Below are 15,111 nucleotides of genomic sequence, written 5' to 3' on the forward strand. Positions count from 1 at the left end.
GTTTATCTGAATGTATAATTTACTTGTGAATTTATAAATGACAAACAACGGTCTTGATATGATCTCTCGTTAGGCAGACTCTATCTATAGTAGAAACATTACGATTTTACACGAAAAAAGTTGTTTTTCTAGACTACAGACGAGACGCTCCACTACTAAATTGCTAGGAGTCATTTATAAGGTAGACAATTATATACATCGAATAAATCTATTAAATAATTAATAATTATTTATTAAATATTCATATTATGTCCTGTGCCAAATCGATGTACCTCAATTTTTTAAAGAGAAGTTAAATAGGTGTATTGGCCGTGTCCAAAAAATGAAATAAAAAAATTAGTAAATCCTACCAGAAAAACTATTTTTAGTTTATTTTTAAACACCCTGTATAGTCGAGAATACAACTGCCAAGACGACAGGGAAAAGCGTTACGTAATTTGTAGTCTTTCTGGTACGATCTTAATTCTGTATTGTACTACTTAGTCTTAGTTTATATTATATATTCAAATGTTTAACATCGAACATTCATGCCTATGCAGATATTTTTCTATTTTTTTACATGAATCTTTTATCGAACAACCTCATAAATGCATACAAATATACAATACAAGAACTAATGATTGTCCTGTCTTGTATTTTAGAATTAAGTTGCCTACAGCAATCCTAAGCAGTCTTACCTCATAAATAGAAAGATGTTAAACATTTTAGTAAGTATTTTTTAATGATGTTATTATACAATATAAAATAATAATAAATAAAGAATACATAGCATAATTTAATAATTATAACTATTTTATACACTGGGACAGAAAACAAGTAATTAAAAAGAAAAAGTTATTTTAATATCGATACAGAAAAAAATTCTTTTCTGTGTACTATGGTGCCTTTTAAGTATGTTTCAAAATATGGTGAAGATACGTTTGTAGGAAAATGAGTTTTGTTACAGGAACATTCACAATCTAAGAAACCATGAACCACCTTTTATTATTTCAATAACATATTGGTTCAGCAAATAAGGACACGAAAAAATCCAACGTAATATGTCAACTTTGACTTTTTAGGCATATTGTGTACCTTTTGGGGAGTAGTTTGAGTGAAAAAAATTGTAAAACCGTGCTCGGCCAGTTTTGACCGAAAAATGGTCTCGAATGGTCCAAAAATCAGTTTTTTACAAATATCTGCCAAAATATGCAATTTACTAATTTTTTCTTGAAATAAAAAATAAAGCGTCGATCATTATCTACAAAAAAGGTCCTGAGACTTTTTTTCGCAAAGTTCCAGGAAAACGGTTGAAACGGCTCTAAAAGGTCAAAGAACGGGTTTTCCGCTAATACTGGCTGAAATGTATAAAATATGTTTCAATTTTGGTTAACGTACAAACTTTGTTACAAACATCAATGAGGAGTTGGAAATTAAAGATAAAAGTTCAAAATTACCTCCAATATCTTGCAACTCTTTCAGATTATATTGTTCTTATTTATTTTCCTGGATATATTGGACTACCTTCACAATTTGGTCTGAAATATTAGCATCCAAGGGACTTCCTACGCTCCTTGATGGACCAGAGACTGTGGAACATGACTTATAAAATTGTGTATGATGTCTTAGTTGCTTAAAGGGATTCTAAGAACAACTTTTAAAAATATCTCGACAAATAAGCTATTATTAGTGAAAATATCTAGCTAGGGCTGGTTTTCTCAAAATGCGGAAGTTTTTATGCCATCCGAAAATAGCTATACCAACGAGGCTAAGAACATTAAAATGTTATATATGGCTCCTGCTTCAATATGGATGCGAAACATGGACGCTAAAACAAGAAAACATCAAATACCTTAATGCTTTTGAAATATGGATGTATCGTTGGATGCTGAGGGTAAGTTGGACCTCCAGAACAACAAACTGTAAAGTTTTAAACAGAATGAAAACTCGTGCACACCTAACAGGCGCAATTAAAATCAAAAAGACTTCCTACCTTGGACACATAATGCGGCACTCAGAAAATAAAGAAATAAAGTTCATAATAGAAGGAAAAATCGATTGTCATAGGAAGGAAAAGGAAATCATGGCTACGTAACATAAGAGATTGGACCCACACCGACGGAAACACCCTTATTCACCAAGCTCTGGATAGATCCATATGTCATATTAATCGCCAACCTCAACAGGGATATAATATGAATAAGTTTGTAACTCTGAAAATTTTTGGGCAAAGGAATGTTTTCCTGGTTTTTTATTATCAAAAAATATGGCAAAATTCGAACAAATTCCAAAATGTAACAGTTGGTAACTGTACCTTTTAAATGAACTTTAAACCATCAAAAAATATTAAGTTTTAGCCGAGTTATTAAACAATTTGTCCTATTAATCAATGATTATGAAATCTATCTTTGGAGCTTTAAGACCTGGAGAGAAAATTTAGGGATCTTCGAGGCGGAATATCTCGAAACTTACTAATTCTACATAAAAAATGATAATGACCAGGATGTTTACTTCAAGAATTTTTTTTTAAATTGCATATTTTTGCGGATATTTGTGAAAACTGATTTTTAGTCCATTTTGGGACATTTTTTGGCCAAAGGTGGCCGAGCACGTCGTTACAATTTTTTCCTATAAAATTACTCCCCAAAAGGTACATAATCCACCAAAAGTCCCGGTCAACGAATTAGTTCGTGGTTTCAACCTTCATTTACTAGACTATATGTTAAATAAAGTTAATATACGTGGTGATTTAGTTATGCTATTAGTTAATATTAGTTAAATATAAGAAAATTTTGTCATATACTTGGTAAAAGAAAGAAATGTACTTCACCATTTAGCAATATTTAAAGAAAACAAGTCCCAAAGCAAGCACAATTCCTTCCACAATATATAAAAAAATATTATATAACACTCGATGTTTTTTGCTAAAAATAATATTGTATATAAGACATAATTGATCTAAAAATTAATGTTCCTAATATGTGTGAATAGTTCGTAAGTTATTATACATATATTTTTATGCATTGACTCTGTATATAGTTCAGATGTTCATTTCTTTAGCCAGGCCTCCAGAAAAAGAAAATATTCGTACAAATTGTTGTAAGGAATAAATGTATTGAGATTTTACTCAATCTAATGATTTTGTTTCAAAACAAAGTTTGCAATTTGTAAACGTAATATTTAGAGGTAAATATCATCTTTAAAATATTTACATTCCTGTACCCTAGAAGCAAAGTTATGTTAACTATGTTAAAATCCAAAAAAAGTTCAAAATTTCATTGAGTCAAATACGTCAAATTATTTATTTTTTTTTTGTTCTACCCTTTGCTCTTTCTCGTTTGATGCTATCTGTACCAATAAATAAAATAGTCGGTTTTAAATCACATTAAGTCCACAGTGACGAAAATTGATTTTAACAGTTTTGCTATTATATGGTAGTCAACTTAAACTTAATAAAAATAGTAAATTGTTTCCAAATTGCAACATGCCTAGTTGTTTTACAATATTCTGTTCAATGCTTTCTTATTATACCAATAATATACTTTTTTCCATAGCAACTGTGAAAATTGCCTTATATCTATCAAAAATAGTAGATAAAATAGTACTTTAACCGCAAGGGTAGATTAAATGATATTTTAACAGTGAGGATGGGTTAAAAACTTTATTACTTCTCGCACGTTTTTTAATCGCTTCAATTTTTGAAAATTTTTGTATTCTTTTTCATAAGTTATTCGGGATTTAAATGGAAGTAGTTTGGATATGGCGTTTGTCGCCTCAGCCTGAATATCTGTCGGTAATTTACTTATTTCGTTTTGAGCCATTTCTGGCTCCAATTCAATCAGCAATCAACACGAAAGAGAATTAAAAAATATTGACTCAAAACTGACAACTGAAGAGACAGCTTTTTTTATTTGTAAAATTAGGAAATATAGAACAAAAAAAAACATAGAAACCAACGCCAACAATACTTTTTCTACTCCTAATAAATTCCTTGAAATAATAATTTCTGAATATTTTTTAAAACGTACCTCGCTATGGAAAAAAAATATTGTTTTATACACGACGATAAAATTGCATTATTGTCTTGTATAAAAAATAATATATTATTTGGACTTAAAATAGTTTAGCTTATTCATTTTGGCATGAATAGTGACTTAATATAAGTTAAGCTTAACATAAGTTTAGTATTTCGCCACTGCATTGCAAGAAAAATCTACAAAATGGAATAGTTATTTTTTACAAAAAAGCCTGTAATATGGCTGCGTTATGTTGATGATATTTTTTCAATATGGCAACATAACGTTTCTGAAATAGACATTTTTTTGGAATATATAAATTCTCGCGAACCTACCATAAAATTTACTTTAGAAGTAGAGAGAGGTAACCGTTTGCCATTTCTTGATGTTTTAGTGTCAAAATTTCAAAATAAACTAATTTTAGATGTTTACAGAAAACCCACAAACACAGATAGATACTTAAATTTCACATCTAATCACAGTATAAGTGTAAAAAAGGTGTTATAAAAAAATTATATGATAGGGCAAAAATAATATGTACAGACGACATTTCACTAAACAAAGATATAAACTAGACTATCCACCATATTGTATTGACAAAACATTAAACGAAATACAAACCCCAAATCATAGACACAAAGATAACAATACACAATATATACAACTTACAATTCCATACATACGAGGCGTTTCGGAAAAAATAAGAAGGATAGGAAAACAATATAACATACAAACATCTTTCAAAATACAAAATACACTTAGATCAATTTTATCACATACTAAACCAATGAATACAGAACAACAAACAAAAAATGTAATATACCAAATACCCTGCGAATGCGATATATTTTACATTTGTGAAACATCTAGACCCTTAAATGTTAGAATTAAAGAACATAAAGATTATTTAAGAAAGGGAGATTTTTTACAAATCTAAGATTTGTCAGCATTCATGGGACACAGGGCACAGAATAAATTTTAATAACGCCAAAATTATAATGAAAGAAGCGATAGTCTCTAAAAGAAAAAATAAAAGAGGCTTTTTTAATTCAATCTAATAAAAATAAATGTATTGCTCATGTATCTGTAGATGTTAGTAATGTATGGCAATCGCTTCTTTGATTTTAAAGAACATTACATAAATAAACATAACATACATGAAATTTAAAAATAATCATACAGAAAGTTTGGGCTTTTTGGTTTTACCTTATTAAGTAATTATCAGGTAGTAATTGTTAATTTTGAAGTTTAACTTAATATAATGTCATTTTAACAGAACGTCAACGATTTCTTGTAGACGTATCTGTTTTAAAAAGTAAAGTGTTCTCGAATAGTTCAATTTAAATATTTTAAATAGTTTTTTTCTTGATTTTTTATATTATTTTGCTCCCGACGACGGAAAGAGAAAACTTTCCGAAACGTTAAGCATTTTTTTCTTTGTTAGGCAAATTTTTATTACTGTAAACACAACTTCTGACAAGCAGCGTCCGTTTAGGTTTAACGCAGTAGTGTTTACAAAAAATAACTATTTTATTTTGTAGATTTTTCTTGCAGTGCAGTGGCGAAATACCCATAAGGATTTTTTTGGATAGATGAATCCGCCACATAGGTATAGACATTTTTTATAAGTTTAGTCCTGTAAATGTTTCTTTTTTTGATATACAAATTATGTTAAGTCACTTAAAAAATGTTGGTATTTGTAATTTGTAATTGTGTTGGTAATTTATTTAAAAACTGTTTGCATTTCGTTTAAGTTCAAAATAAATTGTTCATATACCAAATATTACAATCATAGGTTTAAAAATAACCGAGTAATTAGAAAATAACTTCAAAAAATAACTTTAAATTCGTTTTTCTCAAAACTATGTTTAATAACTTAGTTTGTCAGGGCTTACTTCTGGGGTACAGATTTGTATATTTATTATAGTAAGGAAATAAAGTTTGATACTATAATTTTTTAAACATAAAACACATTTTTAAACACAAAACCCATATTTTTCTCCATTTTTTATAAATTTTTTGTTTTGAATTAGTAGTATTCCATAATTTATTCATATCTGATTCACATTTTCTAATCTTCTAAAGTTCTAGAAAAACTTTTGACATATTTGGTGTACTTATTATTTGAATTAGAAATACTTCTTTTTCTAAATAGGCATTCAACTAAAATTCAATGCATTTATTCTGATCACTGTTTCAACAAACAAAATCCAGCAAATTGAAGGCCCAACTACAATACAAAATAGTGGAGCAAAAAAATTCTATAAGCAAATAAAAAATAAAGGAGGACATAGACTTTTTTCGTAGATAAATTGTGCATTCGGTGTTGTTTCTCGGTGTCTACTACATTTTATGAAAAAATAAATTAAATCTATCTTGTAATTTAGCGGCAAGTCAAATTATATAACAAAATTGTATAATTATTAATATTATTCTTTCAGAAGGTACGCAAAACATTTGAAATGTATCTTGAAATCATAATATAAGGAATAATTTTTGCATTCAAGAAAGTATTCAAAAGTTTTGTGCATCTTTCTGTAATATATATATTTTTTTGGGATCTATGTCTAAAATTCTATGTTTAAACGAATAAGTTTCAGTGTATTATACAAAAAATATATGTAAAAATTTGTGAATAAAAATACTACTTGAAATTCAGTCAAAAGTTGAAACTAAGAATATGCAGAGTGGTCCGAATTGTTTTCGGAAAATTTTGGCAGCAATAGGTAAAAAATTTTGTACAGGGTGGCGCCTCTCATACGAAGCGGAGGCGTAGAACTGTACTTTAGATCGAAATGAAATTTTGGTAGCATAGGTAGGTTAGTTTAGAGCATTTTCTTAAATATAGAAGATTCTACAGGGTGTCCCCAAAAAAAGTTACGTTTTTGTAATGGAACATCCTATATTATAATTCATTTTCAGGTTCTAGGAGAAAAATAAAGGTGAGTTTCATTAAGAAGCATATGCTAGCATATTGATATCTAAAAATTGTTCTTTATTTTTAGAAAATGTTAAATATGCCAAAAACCTTACATTTTAGTCATATACTTCTATAATGAAACTCACCTTTATTTTTCTTCTAAAATCGAAAATCAATTAATATACAGGGTGGCCCGAACTGTATTCTGGAAACTTTGAGCAGCATATTCTGCAGATAAAAATAAGTAAAAAAGTTCGTATAAATGTATATCCTAAAATGCTTAGTTTCGGAGATACAGGGCGTAGAAGTTTTATTTTTATTTCGGTTTTTAAACGGTACGGTAGAAAAATTCTTACTCCTCAAACGAGTTAAAATATGTAGGTGACGCCCTCTACAAGTAGGAGTTATATTGACATCAAAATCAAATTTATCATGTCAGGAAACTCCCAAACACCAATTTTCATCCAAATATTCACGTTACTTCATAAATTATTTGAAAAAAATCGAAATAAAAATGAAACCTCTACAACCTGTATCTCCGAAACTAAGCATTGTGGACATACATTTACACAAAAATTTTTACTTTTTTTATCTGCAGAATATGCTGCCGAAGTTTCCGGAATACAGTTCGGACCACCCTGTATTGGGTGTCCCATTACAAAAAACACAAATTTTTTTAGGGACATCGTGTAGAACTTTCTGCATATGCTGCCAAAATTTCAATTCAATAAAAACATTCATTTCATTTCATTTCATTTCATTTCAATAAAAACTGTGGTTCTCCTTGGAGCCTCCACCCTGTATGCTGCTGAAGTTTCCCAAACGCAATTCGGACCACTCTGTATAATACTCGGGCTGTTTTGTGTTAAATTTGAAGTCGTTAATACGAAAATCGATAATACAGAAACAATTTTTATCTTGAAAAATTGATACTTATTAGTTTTTAGTCAATTTTCTCTGTAGTATTTTTCTTTTTGGTTTAATGAATAAAACGGTATTTAATAATAAAAATCAAAGAGTTTTTATATATAATATATTGAAAATGTTAATCAAAACTATATACTGCCCCAAAAAATTGTTAAATACGGAAAAAAATAATTTTTGTTCCGTAATGATTTAGGACAAAACAACATGTAAAAAATTGTATATTATAATTTTAAAACACTTTTATAACGTTACAATTATTCTAAAAACGATCGACACAAAATTCGCATTTTCTCTAAACAAGGCAAGGTTGCTCAGAATATTATAAAGAAATATAATGGTGCTGACATAATTATGTGAATGAAATAAACAATGTGATATAGACAACGTTCGTTGATTTGTAGGAACTTAGAACAATGATTTTGAGAAGATATTTTAACTGATATTTTTCAAATCTCAGTGTCATGTTTTCTTACTAGATTTAAAAATAAAACGAACAAAAAAATTAGTAAGTTTATATAAATGTATTTTGATGTTATGAACCGTATATTATTATGATTATGATTATTATTATTATAAACACTGTATGTGTACAAAATACATCGAATTCGTATATTCAAAATGAAGAGTTTTTTTAAGAGGCCTTTTTGTATTTTCCCAGCCATCGTTCCAATCCATTTCATATCCAAAATTTATCAGATTAGGCAAGTGTGCAATCAGCATACACAGATCATTAAAATAGTTATTTATAGTACTAGTGTGTTATCTTACCCTGTGGTGGTCCATCGAAAACGTTCCGCTAGGCATAACGGCTAGGGTATTGCTTTTTTCAAAAAATCCAAAGACTCGTCAATTTTGATTGTGAACGGGACAAGTTCTTCTCAATATCGTTAAACTGACCCACAATAGAATTTCCAAAAATACCAGCCCACACGTTCAATTTCTGAGGGTTTTATGTGTGCACCTCGTGAAAAACCCTGGGGTTGTCCTCAGCCCAGTACCGACAGTTGGGCTGATTAACTACACCGTTCAAAAAGAAAGTACACTCATCCGAAAAACACATTAAATAGGAAATTATTATCATTCGCCACTCGTTCACTCATAGTTTCACAAAATTGCAAGCGACGATCAAAATCGTCTTCGTTGAGGTCTTGTACCAACTGAATTTTGTACGGGTGGAACTTGTGTTTTTTTAATATCCTTTGGACACTTGTACGATTCATGCCGGTGTCATTGACTAATTTTCTTGTACTCAGCGTACTATCCATGGCAACTTGGCCCAATACCTCCATAGCATCATTTATTACAGAATTTTCCCTCTGCCTCTTTTTATTCATAACGAAACCAGTTTTGCGAAATTTTGCTACTAACTCGCGAAGAATTTTGCTATAAAGGTGTTTGTGTTTGTCAGGATGGCGTTTATTGAATACCAAACCAAACCCGATTGCCACATTCATTATTTTTAAAATAAAGTTGGATTATTTCACATTTTGCACTTTTTCTGCAAGTGAGTACACCATAATTGTTAAAAAGTTTAACGATATTGAGAAGAACTTCGAAGCACAAGTCACAGAACAGATATCTAGCAACTACCGCACCTGATCGTTGAACCTTGTGCCAAGTGAAAAAGTGCGTAAACATCTAGAAATAATAAGAAAAAACAGCAAATTGGTCGAAGGAATTTATCCTTATCATTTACTCTGATAAATGTTTAAATAAACTTTTCAAATTTCAATCCTTCATATTTTCTCAATGACTTGACCGATTTTCAAAAACGAAGCGGGAAAGTATAGAGAATAGAAAGCCCTCTTCATTACGGTACCACTTGACCCTCCTTCCCATTTGAAAAAAAAAATGAGGTATGACACTCCCGCTTAGAGGGTTGAAGATGTTGCAATCATTTTTGGGGCAAAAGTTGTCCCCTTCACAAACAAAATTGACGTGTTTTTGAATTTTCAGAAAAAAAAATTACCCTGGCCGTTATGCCTTGCGGAACGTTTTCGATGGGCCACCCTATATAAGGCACACTGGGAAATGTTAAGGCTAATTTTCTCACGACCAGGGTATTTTTTTTCAGAAAATTCAAAAACACGTCAATTTTACTTGTGAGGGGGACAACTTTTGCAACCAAAATGACTGCAAAATTTTCAACCCTCTAAGCGGGGGTGTCATCCCCCATTTTTTTTTCAAATAGGAAGGGGGGTCAAGTGGTACCGCAATAAAAAGGGCTTTCTATTCTCTATACTTTCCGGCTTCGTTTTTGAAAGTCGGTCGAGTCATTGAGAAAATATGAAGGATTGAAATTTGAAAAGTTTATTTAAACATTTTTCAGAGTAAATGATAAGGATAAATTCCTTCGACCAATTTGCTGTTTTTTCTTATTATTTCTAGATGTTTACGCATTTTTTCACTTGCCACAAGATTGAACGATCAGGTGCGGTAATTGCTAGATAGCTGTTCTGTGACTTATTCTCAATATCGTTAAATTTTTTAACTAATTATTATGGTATACTCACTTGCAAAAAAAGTAGAAATAATCCAACTTTATTTTAAAAATAATGAATGCGAAAATCGGGTTGCGCAAATATTCAATGAACGCCATCCTGACAACCACCTTTATGGCAAAATTGTTCGCGAGTTAGTAGCAAAATTTCGTGAAACTGGTTCCGTTATGAATAAAAGGAGGCAGAGGGAAAATCCTGTAGTAAATGAAGCTATGGAGGTATTTGTATTGGGTCAAGTTGCTATGGATAGTACGCTGAGTACAAGAAAATTAGCCAATGAGACCGGCGTGAATCGCACACGTGTCGAAAGCATATTAAAAAAACGCAAGTTCCACCCATACAAAATTCAGTTGGTACAAGAACTCAGCGAAGACGATTTTGATCGTCGCTTGCAATTTTGTAAAACTATGAGTGAACGAGTGGCGAATGATAATAATTTCCTATTTAATGTGTGTTTTTTGTATGAGTGTACTTTCTTTTTGAACGGTGTAGTTAATCGGCACAACTGTCGGTACTGGGCGGAAGACAACCCCAGGGTTTTTCACGAGGTGTACACACAAAACCCTCAGAAATTGAACGTATGGGCTGGTGTTTTTGGAAATTCTATTGTAGGTCAGTTTAACGATATTGAGAAGAACTTCAACGTACAAGCCAGAGAACAGCTATCTAGCAACTACCGCACCTGATCGTTCAACCTTGTGGCAAGTGAAAAAATGCGTAAACATCTAGAAATAATAAGAAAAAACCTCAAATTGGTCGAAGGAATTTATCCTTATCATTTACTCTGAAAAATGTTTAAATAAACTTTTCAAATTTCAATCCTTCATATTTTCTCAATGACTCGACCGACTTTCAAAAACGAAGCCGGAAAGTATAGAGAATAGAAAGCCCTTTTTATTGCGGTACCACTTGACCCCCCTTCCTATTTGAAAAAAAAATGGGGGATGACACCCCCGCTTAGAGGGTTGAAAATTTTGCAGTCATTTTGGTTGCAAAAGTTGTCCCCCTCACAAGTAAAATTGACGTGTTTTTGAATTTTCTGAAAAAAAATACCCTGGTCGTGAGAAAATTAGCCTTAACATTTCCCAGTGTGCCTTATATAGGGTGGCCCATCGAAAACGTTCCGCAAGGCATAACGGCCAGGGTAATTTTTTTTTCTGAAAATTCAAAAACACGTCAATTTTGTTTGTGAAGGGGACAACTTTTGCCCCAAAAATGATTGCAACATCTTCAACCCTCTAAGCGGGAGTGTCATACCTCATTTTTTTTTTCAAATGGGAAGGAGGGTCAAGTGGTACCGTAATGAAGAGGGCTTTCTATTCTCTATACTTTCCCGCTTCGTTTTTGAAAATCGGTCAAGTCATTGAGAAAATATGAAGGATTGAAATTTGAAAAGTTTATTTAAACATTTATCAGAGTAAATGATAAGGATAAATTCCTTCGACCAATTTGCTGTTTTTTCTTATTATTTCTAGATGTTTACGCATTTTTTCACTTGCCACAAGATTGAACGATCAGGTGCGGTAATTGCTAGATAGCTGTTCTGTGACTTATTCTCAATATCGTTAAATTTTTTAACTAATTATTATGGTATACTCACTTGCAAAAAAAGTAGAAATAATCCAACTTTATTTTAAAAATAATGAATGCGAAAATCGGGTTGCGCAAATATTCAATGAACGCCATCCTGACAACCACCTTTATGGCAAAATTGTTCGCGAGTTAGTAGCAAAATTTCGTGAAACTGGTTCCGTTATGAATAAAAGGAGGCAGAGGGAAAATCCTGTAGTAAATGAAGCTATGGAGGTATTTGTATTGGGCCAAGTTGCTATGGATAGTACGCTGAGTACAAGAAAATTAGCCAATGAGACCGGCGTGAATCGCACACGTGTCGAAAGCATATTAAAAAAACGCAAGTTCCACCCATACAAAATTCAGTTGGTACAAGAACTCAGCGAAGACGATTTTGATCGTCGCTTGCAATTTTGTAAAACTATGAGTGAACGAGTTGCGAATGATAATAATTTCCTATTTAATGTGTGTTTTTTGTATGAGTGTACTTTCTTTTTGAACGGTGTAGTTAATCGGCACAACTGTCGGTACTGGGCTTAAGACAACCCCAGGGTTTTTCACGAGGTGTACACACAAAACGCTCAGAAATTGAATGTGTAGGCTGGTATTTTTAGAAATTCTATTATGGGTCAGTTTAATGATATTGCGAAGAACTTCAACGCACAAGTCACAGAACAGCTATCTAGCAACTACCGCACCTGATCGTTCAACCTTGTGGTAAGTGAAAAAATGCGTAAACATCTAGAAATAATAAGAAAAAACCTCAAATTGGTGTGAGGTTCAAGTTAACGTCTCCTTTCTGCTGCGATGGCTAAATTGGACGGGACCAACTTGTTTACGCGGAATCCGAACCGCGTTCCTCGCCCATATCATGGTCAATGGCCTATCGACTTAGGAAGTGTCTAAATTAACTCTTACTCACGAGATATCCGATCTCATTCGGCCTTGAACCGGCGTGAACGAGCAGTGTGTATTAATAGATTTTACACTTTTCCCTTTTTGGACAACAGCACGATGCAAAGTTTCGAACCGGTCACCTGTCCATCCACCAGCATCGCCTTATGTCGCTTAACTTCGGTGTTCTAATGGGAACAGGTATTTCAACGTAGCTGTGCCGTTGCCCTCCCTCTAATTGGTTGAAGAAATTTATCCTTATCATTTACTCTGATAAATGTTTAAATAAACTTTTCAAATTTCAATCCTTCATATTTCCTCAATGACTCGACCGATTTTCAAAAACGAAGCGGGGAAATATAGAGAATAGAAAGCTCTTTTCATTGCGGCGCCACTTGACCCCCCTTCCCATTTGAAAAAAGTTGGGGGATGACACCCCCGCTCAGAGGGTTGAAGATTTCGCAATCATTCTTGGGGCAAAAGTTGTCCCCCTCACAAACAAAATTGACGTGTTTTTGCATTTTTTGGAAAAAAGAATACCCTAGCCGTTATGCCTTGCGGAACGTTTTCGATGGGCCACCCTGTATGTTATAACACGCGAGTGCCATACAAAATTTTATCCAACAGCAGAACTGTTTCATGTTCAATCTCTAAAGAATAATAGATTTAAAAGGCTCTACCAGTTCTACTTTCATTGTTGCGAATTAATAAATTATCAGGGTGCAAATATTTTTTTTTTTTTTTTTTTTTTTTTTTATTTTTTTTTTTTTTTTTTTTTTTTTTTTTTTTTTTTTTATAAATATTAAATAGCACTACATGACATTAAGACGCCATTTAGATAAATCGAGATTTTTTGATGATAAACTAGTGAATTATCAACCAGCAAGTCAGATTTTAAAGAAAAATGATTCAGGAAGATCTTCCGCAAGTACTTGGGCCTACAACATCCTGAGCAATACACTGGCGATTGTATGAGAAAGTCATCCGCTACATTACTGGCAAAGAGGAAAATGCATGTTTTTAAATAATGGTTTTAAAAAATAGTTCATATAATTACAAATTGAACAAAAAAAAAATTGTTGATATCGGTTAAGAAATGCCTCTAATATAAAATAATTAAATATTGTTAATTTAAATGGCCGGGCAAACGCTCTCCACCGCGCTTTGCCGCTGTGACGTCACCCGCCGTTCTTCCGGTTGAGTGGAGCCAGACGCGTGTTTATTTTACACAGTTTTCTTTTAAACGCTGTTGAATTCGAGTCAAAATTTAGTTATTTGCGTTAATTAATACATAATTAGTAATTAGTGATATTTATAAATAGTAATGGATGAGCGAAAAAAAAATGGTTCAAGGCCATGGGAAGAGATGAAAAGAAAAACGTTAAATTATCATCTATTTTTACGATTTATTGTTGTGAAGATTATTTTGATGTAAGTTCATATATTTATGTATATTGTCGTACATAGCTATATGAAATTTGAATGTACAGAGTTATTCGTTATATTTTGACACTCACATACACATTAACTGCAAGTTTTAGAAGAAAACATTAAATAAAAAAGTTTCATGGTTTTTCATATACTCTCTTTTAAAATTAATTCTAGTTATACAGGGCGTCTCAAAAAAGGTGGTCCAGAAAATTGTAGGTATTTTTCGCTTTTCAACTGTCAATATTTCGTAAACATTTAAAGATAGGTATAGGATATTATACATGAAATATATCTAGAATATCTAGAAATTTCCGAAGAATCCAAAAATATATAGGGTGTTTCACTTAAAAAACTAACTTAATTTTGGCGTTTGCTTATGGGACACCTTGTATAATATTTTCATTACTGATAAACAATTTATTTCCTATAATTATATATTTATATAATATATTTATAAAAAAAACAATCTTTAAAAATAACAAGGGTAAGGGGGTGTCAATATATAAAAAAACTTTCTTTTTCACGCTATGCTCTGGAGTTATTTTTCCACGTACTAAACAAATATTTTTGTTTCTTTTCACTTCTACATAACCTACAGCATTATCTCCATACGTCTCCCTACCTGATCTGAAAAATAAGTCTATAACATTAATATTTATAACTATATAAAAGTTCGTAACAGTAGGTACCTACTTATACTTAAATATGCCTCAGTGCTACAAAGAATAAATGTTACATACCTCTCTGTTTTTTTCCTCGTAATTCAGCACCAATAAATTGGGAATCTGTATTTATAAAGGCAGCCAACATAAAAGCATCGACTTTTGGCAAGTTATCTGATTGTGCTTTTACAAACCCGGAATCTACCATT

This window comes from Sitophilus oryzae, unplaced genomic scaffold (assembly GCF_002938485.1).
Source record: "Sitophilus oryzae breed Bouriz unplaced genomic scaffold, Soryzae_2.0 scaffold_466_pilon_pilon, whole genome shotgun sequence".
Taxonomy (NCBI): Eukaryota; Metazoa; Arthropoda; class Insecta; order Coleoptera; family Curculionidae; genus Sitophilus; species Sitophilus oryzae.